The 15,731-nt window shown below is 42.9% G+C and overlaps 1 protein-coding gene across 5 annotated transcripts in view; it reads left to right on the forward strand.

Annotated features, from left to right (window-relative positions):
* PSD3 (pleckstrin and Sec7 domain containing 3) overlaps window positions 1-15,731 on the forward strand; it is a 483,258-nt gene that overhangs the window by 190,465 nt on the left and 277,062 nt on the right. The window lies entirely within an intron of this gene.

A 15,731-nucleotide genomic window follows, 5' to 3' on the forward strand; every position in this document is an offset into this window, starting at 1 on the left:
GACATTGGTTGGTGACTTAGAGGAAGGTGTTTTGTGAGACCAGAGTTTCCTTAATTGGAAATTGAGACTGTGTTAGATTAGATGGTCACCAGAATCTCTTCCAGTCCCCTGTTCCATGATTTCCTGTTCTTTGGAGCTGTCTTCCTGTTTCTGAGATGGTGGGGAAGGAGCTGATTATATTGACGCTGGATAGGGCTGATAAAACCTGTAGGTACTTATTTTCTCTAATTTAGGATTCAATCCTACCTCGGAGATAAATGTCAAATTGTAGAGGTCACATATACTATAGCTATCATTTAGGGCTTCCGTCTCTCCTTACAGATTATCCAGCGTTTCATTTCTTCTTGCTCGTCATCATCAGATCGTCTGCCTGTCCTTTGGCCTCACCATCAGTGGGCAGAGGATGCTAAACTTCTCAAGGATTCACTGTGTGTAGTTTATTTTTCCTGAAAATGTTTATGAGAAGCTGGGAAGGGAAGATTAACTGGGGAGACACTATTTTAAAGCTGTATAAAAAATATCAGGTTTTTATTTTTTAAAATTGACTCTTTGTAGCACATGTTTCCAACAACTATTTTTCCTTCAGCAGACCCTTCCTGAGTTGCATTTTCTGGAACTACTTTAGTTCATTGGACGAGTAAATGCAAGATTGGCTCATTATAACCTTTTAGCTAGGCTGTTTTCCTGTGAAGTGGTCCGTGGATGTTGGTAATCTTATTGGGTCACAGTGAGATAATGGAAAGGACACAGATCTCAAATGCAGAAGACCAAGCCACTTATTCTCTCTGAAATCTGATTTGTGTCTTTGCAAAACAGGGTCAATGAGATCCAGTGCACTGAGGGGCCCTGAGATTTAGGGTTAATTTAGGTCAAGGCACCCAGCACAGTGGGGAGCTTGAGTAAAGGTTTGAATCTGAATGGGTTCGCTGAGTAACCCACCTTGAGACTGCCCGGATCTCCGAGAGAAGGGTGCCCCTTGAGTCTTGGTTTCACCACCATCTCTGATAACTATATATTATGATAAAATGCTAAGGGACAGATAGGCAGATAATGTCATTGAAATTTCAACCCACCTTTCCAGAGCGTGTAGAAGGTGCTTATATTACAGATCAAAAAATGATTCAGGAGCTGAGAGGATTTGCTGCAGAAGCCACGGGGAGGGCATGTAAATGAAGACGAGAGCTGAACACCAGCCCATCAGAACAGGAAGGAACTGGGCGACAGGCTTCTGCAGGTGTGCTCTGTGCTCAGAATAGGATGCAATCGTGGTTTGGGCCAGCGTGGGTGCCAGGAATTAGTATGGATAGCGTGAAATGTATTGCGAGAAAGTATTGGAGTTGATTGTAGTATTTAGCACTTCCGATTTAGGCAGTGGTCTACTTCAAGCTTCCTGGAGGCGAATTTCAGCCGTGTCACCAGCACTGTCAGGCCAAGAGACCTTGTCTAGTGATAACAGACCAAATCCTGGCACTGAGTGAGAAGTTTCTTAGAGATAAGTCCCCCTAACTTCTCATCCAGCTCTGGCCTTCCTCCAGCATGCTTACTGCTGTGAGCTTTCCCCCCCTCCTTGAGCACTGCCAGAGCCTTAGACTCAGTCGCTCGGTGGGGCACCCCATTTTGTATTCCCTGAGTTGGCACGAGAAGATAATGAGCAGTTATGGGTGGAGAAAGGTTCTTTTTGTGCTGTATGTCTGTATTCAGAGTTTTAAAAAACAGAGCAGGACTTCATGGCCCTAAGAAATTGGGAAGAAACTGGAAGAGCCTTCATAGTTTTCTTCGCCCACTTTTCTACCTTTGGTGCTTCAGAGAAGCGCCGCATATGAGGAATTGTGTAGTGCTGTGGATTGGAGATTTATGACGTTTTAGAGCTTGGACGGGGCCTTAGATAACCTCTTATAATACAGACGCTGAGTCCCCATTTGGTGTGGTGAATTACCTAAAGCCAGAGTCACGTGGCTTGCTAGTGACAGATCCTGTACCGGAATTCAAGTTACCTGACCCCTAGATCGGGTTCATTCACTCTTCTGGGCTGCCTGGGCTCTTACGTCTTTGTGATTTTGATCTAATTTCTCTCATGCCATAATTCTACAGAGTCACACACTTGTGAGTTGGTCAGCTTTCAAGAAACTAAGCTTTAAATGCACAGCTGCTGGTGGTGGCTGTGTGTATGAGAAAAAAATGACCAAATTACTAATAAACATGTTTCCATAAGTTTTAAAAGTAATGGATGAATAGCTTTTTCATTTCTTCTGCATTTAAACATCCTTCTGCAGAGCCGTTGAGCCTGTTATCCAGATGAGAATGCTGATTGCACGATAGCTGACACGATTGACTGCCCTTAGCCAGGCACTCAGGGCCAAAGGGCTAAGAATTTAAGGGAAAAATGACTTTTTCAAAGTTCATTTAAAAAAAGCTGTGGTATTGAGAATATTTACAAATGAGAAATAAAACAAGTTGTGCATGTCTCGAGTGCCACCTCTGTTCAGAAGCCTCTCCATCTCCTTAGTAGTGGACTGGGGGTTCGACCATGTTGAGTAAAGTGAATTTTGAGGAAAGAACCAAGGAAAGGGAATGACAAAATGAGGCCTACCCTGATAATGCTTCTTTGGTTCTAGGCAGAAGTGAACCGGGAAAATTAAGCTCATCCCTTTTTTTCGGGGGGGGGTGGGGGAGAGGAGGGACAACATTTTAAAAAAATTTATTTCTATTAGAAAAGTTGTAGGTTTACAGAAAAATCATTCAGAAAATACAGAGTTCCCATATATACTCCTCCACCTCAACAGATGTCTCTGATTAACACTTTGCATTAGTGTGGTACTTTTAAATATATAAAATTAGGTTGGCCAGTAGAAAATATCATGATTACTTTAGTCTCAAAATGTATTTTTATATCATATGCATCCCATAGGTTTTGTTTAATTTGGTAAACACCAAATGCTGAATCATAATAAGCAGATTAGGAAACTGAGGCACAGGGAAGTTAAGGAACGTGCTCAAGGTCACAGAGATGGTAAATGGCAGACCTGGCATTTGAACCCTGGTAGTCAGGCTTCAGAGTCCATGCTCTTCCTGATCTTTTGTGGAATTGGAACACCAAGTAATCTCAACAAGTAATCATAAGTTCGTAGAACAGAGCCAAAGACCTTATTTTTTGCTCTCAAAACAAAAATGTATTTGCTTGGCATTGCCTATGTATATTTTAAAATACTTTCCTATGTCAATATGTGACTCTGTTTGCTATTAAAGATTATTTCAGTGGCAGTATTTGACAATATTTCTTCTGACTGCAGGATTACAGTGTACTGGTTTTCTGTGGCATTGCTTCTTTAAAGAGACATGGGTCAAAGCATTTGAGAAAGGTTGATTAGAATGTCAAATCACTTGAGCAAATCTTATTTTCCTGTCTCAGGAACACCTTCCAGTCATGGATTTAGCCATGTTTTGGTGGCCAGAAAATGACTATTTCTTCTTGTTAGTCTCCCACTTAAATCAAGAGAAGAAAATATTTCAAATCTGTAGTATTCAAATATCAGGTGGGGAAGGACTTTTATTTTTTTAGAGTACTTGTTTTCACTGTGTTTTTTAAAAGATTAAATACCTCTGGGAGATCAAATAGATCACTCTGTAAAGTGAAAAAAAAAAACCCCTTAAAATCCTAAAATAAATCTGGACTGTAATAGTTAAATTATCCCTTATGCTTTGACTGATCTGAGCATTGAACGTAGCCCAGGAAGCCACGTATTGGCCAGGAAATAACGCGCCAAGCAAATGTAACATAAGATTTTAATGAAGGAGCGAAGAGTAGCATCGTCTCCCTTTGTGGTCCAGCTACATCGCACTCGGGCTGACGGGGGTCAGCGGTGCTGCCTAAAGTCCAGTCACATGGCTCCAAAATTAGAACGGATAATTAGAGACTTACAGTTATACATGTTCCAATGGGCGCCTTTGTGTCTGGGTGCTTCTCCCTCAATGGCTTATCAGCTGATGACCAGGACTCCAATCAGTAAGTTCTGGCCTGAGGCTCTTAAGGCACAGATGTCACTGTGACCATTAGCAGAGCTGAATATTGTCCATTTCTGTTGAGCTGGGGTGTGGGCAGATAGAAAAAAGGGAGATGCCAGATGCAGTTACATGGCAGGAGCTTTTCTTGGCTCTCTCAGCTACACAAAACGGCTTTCTAAAATGCTCTTTTAATAGGAAAGGTATATTTTGTGTCTCAGCAGCCTAGTTTTTCTTTCAGCTATTGCTCGGCATACGGCGTGCAGTGGAAGAGATGTATTCCATCTGTGTGCAGCTGATGTGCCTGGGGAAAGCGCTTCAGTCAGCCCTCAGCTTGCTCTGAATTTGCTATTTGTGGTTTCTTACTCGCTTTGCCCTCCCTCTCCCCACTTTGGATGGAATACTGGTGGTTGGAACTATCTTTTTCCTTCTTAGTTCTTTTTCTTTCCTTAACGTCTTTCTGCCTAGGAAGAAGTCGCATGAAATGAGATTAATACAGGTATTTGTTGAAGTGTGATTTCAAAATGGTTTTCAACATCCCGATTTACAGGCATTTAATTATAATCCATACATCTTAAAATTAATTATCCATATATCTTAAAACGAAGATTAAAATAGTGTGAGATTAGTTGAACTGATGGCAGAGGAAAAGATTTTAGTCATGTGAAATGGTCTGTTTAGACCTGGCTGACCACGGAGCCCCCAACTTTTCTTCTGTCGTTGGGAGTGTGAAGGTGTGGTGCCTTATAGGTTCATTAGTGGGTTGCTATTGCTCTAGTGATCTCTTTGATCCTTTATGTTTCAAAACTTGTTGTGTGGATAAAGAGGTTTTTGTTTCTCTTTTCAGCTACCCAAAGTAGTTGCAAAGGTAACGTTGGATTTTCACATCCGAGGAGTTCCTGTGGCATGATGAGAGCGCAAAGCTCTACAAGGTTCAGAGTTAATCATACCTGGGTTTGAACCCTGCCTCCGTGATTTGCGGGGTGTGTAATCTTAGGAAATTACATAAAATCTGGGAACCTTTCCAAGTGTAAAGTGGAATTAATGGCCCCTGACTTGTAAAGGAGGGTGGAGTAAGTGAGATAAATCAAGAAAAGAAAATCATGTGCCCTAACAATATCTGTGTAGTAGGAGATAATGAAGCAGAGTACCCTGAAGAGAAGCGGTCAGGTATCTCTGCCCTGTTCTCAAGCCCTGAATCAGCCTCTGAGCGGCCAGCACCAGCCATGCCATCTCCAAGCCACTGGAAACACTTATGCCTGGACTGCCTAAGACATCGCTGTTTTTATTGTTTGCTTTTTTAAAGCACAATGCGCTGAAGTAGGATAGAATAAATAGTAGGATTTGGGATCACAAGGGAGGAATTCGAGTCATCCTCTTTACTGGCTGCTTGATTTGGGGCAGGCCCATTCAATTGGTGGAACCAATGATTCCTTATTGGTAAAATGGAAATAACCCGACCAGCTAATTTACAGGCTGCTTATAAGAATTTACTGAGTTTGTGGACATTCATTTTACATTGACCGTGGGTCTTGCAATGGTCTGAGAAATAGTCTAAGGAATAGATGAGAAAAGGCCTGGTAAAGACAAAAAGATGCAAGTCCGGCGAATGTTTGCATAGAAGGCATGAGGGGCCAGGTAAAAATGATAGGGAGACTTCAAGCATGGATAAATTACACTCAACAGGAATTGGGGAGGGAAGCAGGGTTTGTAAAGGGTTTGACCCCATCTAATGAGGTCAATTTAAAATAGGTTAAATTGAAGGAGAGTGTGGGTCATTCACATAGAAATATTGACAGGACTGGCGGGAATGTGGGACTGAAGGTTTGCGGGAGGTACTTGGAGTCACTCACTTAGGCTGAGACTTAGAGCTGTGGGAGGGAGACAGTGCCTGGAGGGTGAGAAGGGGCTTGAGAGATGCTCAAGCAGAAGCACGTGGGTCCTGTCTTGGGAATTGAAAACTCCCATTTGGTAGGAAATGTGCCTGCTAGCATGAATTTCCTGGCAGCTCTTCTGTGGTTGAGGCACATCTCAGTGCATTGTCTGAGCCCCGTGTGGAAGCTAAGTGCTCTGGTCATTGGCTTGTTTTTCACTTGAATTCAGATAGACAGTGCATTGAGTCTGTTGGTCTGAGGCTCTCCCTCTGGGTGAGAAAGTCTATTTTATGTCTCAGCATCCTAGTTTTTCTCTTAGAAAAACTCTTGGGTAAATTGGTCATGACTTCAGGCAATGGTTCCGGCTTTGAAATTGGGTTTCCAGAGAAGTTCCAATTCTGTGGCTTAAGTGGTTTAACAAAAACTTTAAGACAAACAAACAAAAGCAATGCCCTTGGGTGGAGGTTGGTGGGAAGAGTGCTGTAGTGTGCTGAAATGGCCATGTGGGTGGTCTTTTCTTAAAGACCCCAACGTCTTGAACAGGAGATAAAGGATGTTGGAGGTACAAGTTATTACAAGGAGAATGCTAGCTTTCCATAAAAACTGGAATGGCAGTTGATATTTCAATTGGTCATGAGGATACAGCAATCTTTTTATTCATGTTTCAGTGCATTATTTTTTTATAGGAAGCAGTAACATTTCCTCTCAGCATAGGTCATTTAACACCAGGTTTGCAATACTGCATGAGGAATGTTATTCAGTCAACTCTGCTCTGCTCAGGACAAAAGACCAGAGACCATATCCAAATCAACAACTCTTTGAAGGTATTTTATGTAGGAGTATGAATTTATTTGAATCCAAAATGGGTACTTTGCAATGCTTTAATCTTGTTTTCCCTTTGAATGCCCCCCTATGAGTTTCATAAGCTTTCTATAAACCTCAATACAGAGTCTATTAATCAGCCCAAGCTCCTAGCAGGGTCTTTCCTTTATATTCAACACACAGTGATCATGGCACAAGGGAACCTGAATATTCTTTTTCATAAATGCTAATGAGGATTCATACTAAATGCCATCTAAACCCATGTAGATACATGCTTTGACTTCCTCATCCCCATACATCATATGTGCTTTCAGATGCCTGCACCTGATCCTTATTTCATGGGTATTCTATTGGTCTCGGAATCTAAGATTGTGAGAGGAAAGCTTTATCAATCACCCACATTGACCTCCTGAGATTTTTCTAATCGTTCTACTCACCATCTTGCTACCCAATAGCATTCACCTGGGAGCTTGTTAGAAATGCAGACTCTCAGGGTCCACTCCTGACCTAGTAAATGAGAAACTGCATTTTAACAATATACCCAGGTGATGCAGAGCACATGAAAGTCTGAGAAGCGTTGGAAACTTGTTAGAGGCAGAATATAAGGCCAAGTGAGAGGCCATCCCTGTTCTTAGGGAGAGCAGCCATTAAAGGTGAGCTGTGATGGGGAAAAGGGGCAAACTCTCCTGAGAGGTTTGTAAAAGTAAGTGGCCCAGGCTGTAACTGTGGAGGTAATTTCTTGTGCACCCTTTGGGGTAGTGATCATCGGACGCTTGCCCCTGTTCTGGAGATGGAAGAGTTGATTTTTTTCTGCTAGGATACAGTGTGGGTTAGTGGTTAGGAGTGTAGATTCTCAAGTCAGAGTGCTTTGCTTCAAATTTTGGTGAACTCTCTCTAAGCCTCAACCTCCTCTTTTGGGAAAAGAGATGATAATTTACTGGCACTTGATGAGTACTCAGTAAATGTTAGCTGTTATTGCCAGTAATAATATACCTTCTGAAAGTTCCTCACATAGTCCTTAAAATGAATTCAAAATCCTCTGGTATGAATGGACTATGGTGAACTTAACCCTAGGATGTTGTAGATCTATAATAATAATTCTAAAAGCCTTGGATTACTTGGAGGTGAGGAGATTTAATGATAGTCTGTTTAGTGTCTTTATAATTAATCAACAGAAACAAGCTAACATTTTCTTGTCAAGCGCAGTAATCTGTACTCTAACATAGAGAAAACTGGAGGTATTAAATAAAATTATTGCGAAACAGCCATGAAAGTTCATCGTTTACGCTCAACATTCCTCTCGCAACTGTTTTAGGGTTCACCCTGTGACATTATAGTCCGCCAGGTACAGACCTATCCCACCTTGTAGGTCATAGACCTCTTAAGTCTTGGCCTTGGGGCTCCAGAACCTCTGGCACAACTGAGCCCTCAGCGTGTGTGGAATGAACTTGACCAGCACTGCCTTATCTTGGAGACTAAGGTTTCTTGCAAAGAGGAGGGCAGATAAGAGAACTTCACAGATAATGCCAGTAGAGACCCCGGACGACTAGTCTAGAGGGCAGGGCTTCTCACACTCAGGAGTGTCCTGGAGACTCTCCTGGAAGTGGTGCTTTTTGAGAGGTTCTGAAGGATAAAGATATAAATGGTTCTCGGGGTGGTGGGGGTAGGGTGGGGTACTTTCTAGATGAAGGGAGCCAGAGTGAGGCAGCTGCTTGGATTTGGGGAGTGGAGTGGAGAGGAGGACGTTGATGGAACACTTCACCTCGTTGCCCTCAAGCTCTGCTCCCCTTCCAGAATGAACAGGTGCCGCTGCTCTCGCTGAGGTAGCCGTTATGCCAGGGCTTCTTAGCCAGGGGTCCATGGACCCACCCTGTGGAAAGATTTCAGTGGGTCTGCGAGCTTGACTTGAAAGAAATCAACTTATTATCTTTATTTTCTCTGACCTCCGATGTTGAGTGTCATAAAACTATTTGACGCTGCCTTCTGAGAAGGGGTCCGTGGAACACAAAAAGGTTAAGAACCCCTGCCCTGTGCAGTTGACTTCGAAAGCATTTTAGGCATAGCCCAAAGGGTACAAAATAATCAACACCTGTGAGCTCACCAGCCAATTTAAGAAACAAAACATTGCAGATGAGTTGAGGTCTCCTGTGACTGCCTCCCTGGCTCCGTTCCTCTTTCCTGTTGGTGTCTCGTTCCCCTGTAGGTATGCATCCAGAAACAATACACTGTATAGTATTTTTACATGTACTGTCCATCGGTGCCCACTAGGGTTTGTGAACTTTATGTAAAGGGTACTTGTTTTCTTTTTCAACTGTTTTTGTTCAACATTTGAAATTCATCCTTACTGATTTAGAAAGTCCTAGTTTATTAATTTAATTGCTCTACAGTATTCATTCCATGAAGCTACTGTGACTTTTTTTTTCCATTTCCCCCATTTATGGGCATTTGGGCTATGTCTGGTACTTTTGTTATTTCAACGTGGCAGGGAACATTCTTATACGTGGCTTCTTGTGCACATATGGGAGAGTTTTTCTAGGCTAGGTATATATTTAAGAGTAAAATTGTTGGACGGTCAGTATAATCATTTTCTGGGTGGACCAGGGCATTCTTGAAAGGGCACATTTCCTTTGAGGGTATGTAATTTAATCTGCTTCTGTTTATAAATTAACTTTTAAGTTCTCTTACCTCCTGATCTTCATAATTCCCATATCCCGACAAAAGTACCAGGGGCTCAAAGGAAAAAAAAATAGTGGAAAAGAAAACGACTTTATTAAAACCAGGCTCCTTTCCCTTTAGGGGCACTGATGCCAACTCTGTGATCCATTAGCTGGGTCTGGCGGCTGTCACTTGTGTCCGATCGCTGTTAGTTTGCTCAGCTGCCTTTGTGGCAGTTGTTTCTGGGGCTGACAGCTGTGAGCCGTGACTGTCCACTGCTGGCCGTCTGAAGCAGGATTTGAACAAGAGAACAAATGAATATTTTCAGATCAAAGAGAGCAGGAAGAGGGGGAAAAAAGTACCAAAAATGAAAAGTAGAAAAAAAAAGTGACTTGGATGCAGTGTGAATTTAACACAGTGAAAGTTTCTGTAATACAAACTAATTAGATAAATTTTATTGGCTATTCCAGTCATTCTTTTAGGACCAGAATTCGTGTGCTGTAAGAAATCTTGGTCTTTAACATGCAGCTTCACAAGCCTTAGTTCCGTTAAAGAAAATGAGACAAATTTTTGTGTTTTTTTTGTTTTTGTTGAGTGATGGTGGACAAACCTCCCTTTCCTCCTTAGACAGCAGTCACCCCAAATAAACTAAACCGGTCGTCCTTTCTTCCTGTCTCGTTGCGTCCCCCGTAGCCTTCTTGCCAGCTTTGGGTCGGTCTCTAAAGAGTTAAGCTGGATGTGTGTGAGCTCATGTGTGACTTCACTGCATCTGGACTTTTGAAGCTGGACTCTTGGAGGGAAGCTGCTGGCTGAGAGGGGAGGCTGGGAAGAGGGTGAACTACTCCTTCCACTTCTTTCAAGTCTTATCCTTCAGCCCCTGAGGGATACAGTGGCATTCTGGGAGAATGTCACTGCCGAGTCTGTGTGCAGCAGTTTGTCCGCAGAACAGAAGCAGCTTTAGAAGTGCATTTGAAGAGTCCTTGCAGAAGGTAAAAGTTTGCTGAGCAGATGGAATGAGAGAATGCTCTTTGTATCCTTGGCAGAGTAAGAGGCAGACCGTTTGCTGATGGAGGTAACTGGAATTCAGTTTATGTTCTTTATTTGATCCTAGGCAGCTTTTGGATTACGTATAATTGTAGTTCTAGAACATTCCTGGGATTTTAAAATCTTTTACTTCCAATGAATAAATGTTTAAGGAGAAATTTAGGGACAGTGATCATTCATAGGTATTTTCTAAGTAAGGATGGCAGAAATGAATCAGGTCTGTTTGTGTACAAGGTCTAAATGTTTGGGCAAGATAAGCTTTTTCTCCTCACAGAGTTGTGCTGCTCTTTGAGAAGCTGATGCTGAGGCAGAGCTTGGCGCGTCCACACGGAGTGTACTCTCAGTTCCCCTTTGTGAAACTTCCTCCAGGCATGGGAAGGTCACCAATTTGAGCTTGGTCATTTAGTGGGGTCCATTCTGGCTACTGCACAAGGCTCTCATTCTTATTTTGGCATTTTACTGATGGCCCTACGAGGAAAATTATCTCTGTGTCTTCGTATTCAGTGTTAGATCTGAAAATTCAAAGGCCAGTTAGTTCAACAAAAAGGCATAAGGAGTTTAATCTGGAGCTGAGGGACTTGTAGCTCCAACATTTATCTCTGCAGTGGTTTCTCTGTTTCCCATTCAGCAGACACATGCAAGGCATAAGGGAGGGTAGCGATGTACAAGAAGGGGCGAGTGTCCCCGGCATTGCTGTTACACACATTTTTGAGAAGCTAGTGGTTAAAAGCCTCAGAACATCAAGTCCCAGTGAGAACCCCAGTACTTGAGCCTCCAGGGGACTCAGTCATTTATAACACGTGTGTTTGTGTGCATGTGTTGGGTAAGTTAATATTTTTTGCATTGAATACTGATTTTCAATTCATTAATAAGTTCCTAATTGTAAGTTATTTCTAATATTTTGTAATGTCGTTCATCCTACATAGCCCACCAGTATAAAAATTTTGCCTTGTCTCTTTGGACACTTTATTTCCTAGTTTGTTTGTTTTTTAAAGAACAAAGATAATAGGGAAGAAATACACTAAACATAATTATGAGAGGCATGAAACATAGTGGTTACGAGTTTGCACTTGGAAGTCATAGGTCCATAGGTTTAACTTTTACCTCTACTTTTACAGTTTGACCTCTAGTAAGTTACTTGGCCCCTCTTGAACCTCAGTTTCTTCATATGTCAAAAAGGAGTGATAATACTGACTAATTTAAAAGGTTGTGTTGGTGCAGATTAATTGCAGTGTAAGCCATGGGAAATACTTAGCAGTTTTTCCTGCATTAATAAAGACTTAAAGATCTGTTATTATAGTATTATTATTTACATTTTTTCCTTGCATCAGCACATGAGATGATCTAGACCCTAGAGGCTGATGGTAAGGAATTTGGAACTGTGGGGGTGCTCACACTGGAAGCAGATCAGTGCTTCTTTGTGGCAAGGTGCCAGGTAGGTAGTGCCTCTATGATTATACCAGTCAGGTATCTCAAATGCAGTCGTTGGTGCTGGGGGCAACTGAGAGAAAGAAAAATGGCTAGATTCGTGCAGTTCCATCAAGAGTATTGGGAAAACACCTCCTGGCTTGCATCCTGTTGATGGTGAGTCAGTTTTGTCATTGAAATGGAGAATAGCATTGCACACACATGTCCCCTGTATAGTGACATGTGACTCACATTTGAACGATTGCCAGAAACTGGCCATTCTATGTGTGCTCTTTCCATAGGTGAGGGTTGCCCTTAGCTGCACAGCAGTGGCTGCTATTTATAGGACTTACTTGCATGTCTAGCTTTGGCCTTCGCATCTTTATGCTCCAGGAGTTGGTAGCTGTGCACCTGTATGAAAGTTTCTGAGCTTCTCTGAGAGGCTATTTCCTGGCTGATAATGGGAATAATAACTTTTTTCCCAGGTGTTTCAGGAGATTCAACGAGGTGAAATATGTGAAATGCCTAGCACAGAGCAAGTGCCGAACACTTTTTTTGCTCCTCCAAAGATTGCTCCCTTTCTTTTATCATCGAGGACACATTTCACACAATTTGCAAATGTCTCTCTACCCCTCTTATGCCTTAAAGGTGTCACATGCCTAGATCAGTCTTTCTACAAAAGTTTTGCTTCATTTAAAAGAACTTTCTTGTGTTAAAAGTTTGCCTCAGCTAGCATCAGTTTCTTTTTGCTTGCATGAGTTCCCAGGGCAGTCTATAATCCTTACAGCTTTTAAACTTAATTTTAACCTAGCTTTGAAAAATATTTTATGAAAGGAGGAATGCGTGCCAATCGCTAACAATTCCAGCTGAAGTCCCTTTGGCCCCACTGCCCAGAAGGGACCTCCCCCGGCGGCTTCCTGTGTATTCTTGCAAGGCACGGTCCCTGCGGCTCTCGGGGACCTGCGTTTAAGCTAAAGCCTGCCGGGTGCAGAAGTGCCAATGTGGTACGGAACGTTCTGTTAGGTTCGCTCCGCCCTCTGGGGCTCAGCAGGGTTGGGAATGTTGGGGAGTTCCCTTGCAGGAAACCCGCCCGTGCAGCTGGGCCGTGGCACCAGGAGCCACGCTGCGGCGGTTAGTGGGGCTGGGCAGGAGCCGGGGCTCTGGCTGGCTTCTCTCCGCAGAGGGCTGTGCCTGAACGTGCTCCCCAGCTCCTCAGTCTTGAAGTTCTGGGGAGCCTGTGTGGGGTTGAAGCAGGGATTTTAGTCATTGTTTGGTTGACCCGAGGGTGTGGTTCCGTCTGCCCTTTGGTCTAGTTGTGTTTGGCTTTGGTCATTAATAACGTTGGGTGGAGGCAGCTGAGAGGAAGGTGCACTGAGGATGGAGTTGCAAGAGCTGAACTTGACTTCCAGGATTGCAGTTGACCAACTGTGTCTTTGGGCTTTTTTTTTTTAAACTCTTTTCTTTACTAAGGGGACTTCTGTGAGGTGAAAGTAAATAATGGATGTGAAGGCGTTAGATCAACTGCAATGTACTCTATCAAAATTCTTTTTCCTGTTCTTATTGGACTGTTCAAAGGAAACAGCTTCTTCTTTACTGACTTAGGTTGACTGAACTATCTGTGCTACGAAAAAGGTGGGAGGGGTTGTAGCTGTCTAGGATTTTGGTGTCACGAGACTTGGTCTCACCTTTTTGTGGCAGTCACTTCCCCCTCTGTTCTTGAATGTTCCTGGCATGGCTAGAAGCCTTTATTCAGATAGGAAGGGGGCAATATCATTTCTGTGCCCAGGCTGTTCTCAGATAAGCCACTCCCTTTTGTTGATTCAGCTGGTCCTTTCTTGAGGCCCAACTTTTCAGCAGAGGAAGCCCTGAGAACTGAAACTCCCAGAGCCTCGGTTGGCTCCCAACTCTATTACTGTTGTGAGATCTGCAAAGAGTCACTTCTTCTGTTGATCCCTCAGTTTCCTCATTTGCAAAATGAAAAGAGTGGACTAAACAATGTGTGTATATGTGTGTCTGTGTGTGCATGTATGTGTCTATCTGTGTTGTGTGTAGGTGTGTGTTGGGGGCGGATGAGATCGTGACTCTTCCCTTTTCTATCCTTCTTCTACCTCTTCCTCGATCCATCTTTTTGGCCAGTTTCTACTTTCCCCTGTAAACAACTTAGGATCATTATCTTTGTAGGATGTGACAGCAGAATCATAAAGTTAAACATCAAGCTAATTGACTTCGGACACTGGAATGGAATGAAAACCTTTTAGTCGTGACAAGGTATGTAGGGCCCCATCAAATCAACTCTCCTATACTTGACAGGCCTTGATGTTGTTTTCTTTTGAAATCACCCATTGCTGATCATGTCTGGTTAGAGCTTCAGTATCCCATCTGGGAGCTGTAACAACACGAATGGAGAGATAGGGGGAAAGGGATGTTACCTTAGCTGGTAGCTGAAATGGAAATGCATCATGAGAAGAAATGGAGAGTTTGAAAATTCCTTTAGCTTGTGGCAATAACCCCTCCAGGGCAGAGGAAGGACTGTTTGCCAGGCTGTGTGGGACATGTTTGCCTTGCTGTCATACCCTTTCTCAGTGCCATTCATGTAGCCTAGTTTCTTTCTCAAGGTCTTTATTAAACGTTATTGAACAGAGGGGCACGTTCATCGTGTGTGAATTATGTGTATCAAACCAGAAGTCTCAGAACTGGCCCTAGTGGAGGGTGACAGTCATTGGCTGCTAGAACTTATCTGAGTTGCTTGGGGGTGGGGGGTTGGGGAGAACTCATCAGTTGGGCCAAGTGTTAGAAAGCCATGGGAGATGTCCTTCTGATTCAAACAGTTAACCAGAACTTCAAAACGGCGTGGCTGGTAATAGGAACGTTGTTTTGAGTGTGCTTAGCTGAATAGCTTGTGTTTGACCCGCTGGGTAAAGAAATTATCTCTGGTGTAGACCCTTTCAGTTGCACTGTAAATAGGGAGTCTGGTGGTGGCCACGGGAATTGCTGAGGGCAGGGAGAGAGGGAGGAAGAAGTGTGATACGGGGCATTTTCAGGACTTGGAGCTGTCCTGATTGATATTGCAGGGACAGATGCAGGACACTGTATATCCTGCCATAACCCACTGGATGGACTAGGGGAGAGTGTGAACTACAGTGTAAACTATGGTCCATGCAGTGTGGCAATGCTCCAGGGTATATTCACCAAATGCAATGAATATGCCTTAATAATGAAAGGGGATGTTGATGTGGGAGGAGTGGGGGTGAGGGGGTGGGAGTGGGGTATATGGAAACCTCTTAGGTTTTTTAACGTAACATTTCATGTGATTTATCTTTTTAAAAAACAATGATAAAAATAAATTAAAAAAAGAAAGTAAAAAAATATAGGAAGTCTGATAAGAGCTTGACATTTCTTGCTAATTCTAAAGGGTGATGGTAGCACAGCATTGTGAACATAATTAATGGCACTGAATTATGTATTTGAATGTGCTTAAGGAATCAGATCTATATCTTCCATACACTCTTGGACCAGTATATAGAAGTGCTGCTTTGGGATTGGGAATGGGGTGTGACCGACAGGTTTAGGTGATGAAGAGTAAACTTAAGGAGTCAGTTGATATGAGGTGGATTTGGCTGCTCATTTTCTGGCATCTTGACTTTGGGAACCTGTGTTTCCTGTCCTCTACTGTGACTTTGAATTCACTACGGAAATGGCTGAGCATTTTCTAAAACTTGAAAATGAAGGAACCAAAAAGTACCCCAGCAAAATATTGTCAGAGAATGGCAGTTGCTGTGTATCTGGTAAAAACCATAAGCTACCCTAGGCCCTGCCTTCTCCATGGGGTTCTCTCTCTGTAAATAACTTCTTCAGCCCAGTGTGAGACTGTGATTCTGGGCCTCCTCCCTTGGTAAGTCATATGGATTGTATAACCAATCCTTTGAAAGC

Source organism: Dasypus novemcinctus, chromosome 29, assembly GCF_030445035.2.
Source record: "Dasypus novemcinctus isolate mDasNov1 chromosome 29, mDasNov1.1.hap2, whole genome shotgun sequence".
Lineage (NCBI taxonomy): Eukaryota > Metazoa > Chordata > Mammalia > Cingulata > Dasypodidae > Dasypus > Dasypus novemcinctus.